Below are 863 nucleotides of genomic sequence, written 5' to 3'. Positions count from 1 at the left end.
GGAAATGAATGCAAATGAATGAAGGCCTTTATTTGTCTTCAGTATGCAGTGTGTTCAGGTGGGCGTTAAATAACATTGCATAAGCCACTCGCTTTTTCTTTTCAAAACTGGTTACAGGTTAACTCTCGGACTGTGTAATGAGGTTGGGATGAGATGAGTTTTCGGTTTTCGTGTCCCATCTCTTGAGGGTCAGTCCAGGATTCAAGCTGCATTAGTTAATTGACTTGAATACCAGCAGCACTTGTTTTGATGTAGATTTCATTCATTAAATGTGGGGCTTCATTTCTGTACTTTCTTGCCATGAGTGAGTAAATATACTGTGCACATTTTTATATTAAAAAAGATGGTGTTTAATCACAGAGATGTGGCGAAAAAAAAGGGGCCGGCGGAGTTGCTCTTGACGAAAGAATAACATTTGAAAAATAAAGTTTGACATTTGATTTTAAAGGTTTTTAAACCTTTTTTCGATTTTAAAGTTCACCTTTTTTCACATTTGACCCTTTCTAAGCACTTGCAGATCGATTTCCAGACACCCCCGGCAGTTTTTATATCAATTGCTTAAATAATTTGTTAAAACTAATTAAAATGAAAATGAAGAGTATGAACAGGAGGAAGCTTCTGATAAAGATCCCCTTGAACATGGTGTCATTGTGGCATATCACTGATTCGTGCTCTGGATGGAGCATTTCCACAGCCTACAACAACGCACCTCATGTTGCTATTACTGAGTGAGATAAACCAGCTACTGTAACCAAAACAAAATTGGCTTTGAGCGTGTTTCGCTGATGCAGTTTCCTTTGTTGAAACCAATCAAAGACTGGAGCGGATTGTCCCGCCTTCATCACCCCAAAACTACGATCCAT

Source organism: Pangasianodon hypophthalmus, chromosome 14 (genome assembly GCF_027358585.1).
Source record: "Pangasianodon hypophthalmus isolate fPanHyp1 chromosome 14, fPanHyp1.pri, whole genome shotgun sequence".
Taxonomy (NCBI): Eukaryota; Metazoa; Chordata; class Actinopteri; order Siluriformes; family Pangasiidae; genus Pangasianodon; species Pangasianodon hypophthalmus.
This window is presented reverse-complemented; position numbering follows the sequence as displayed.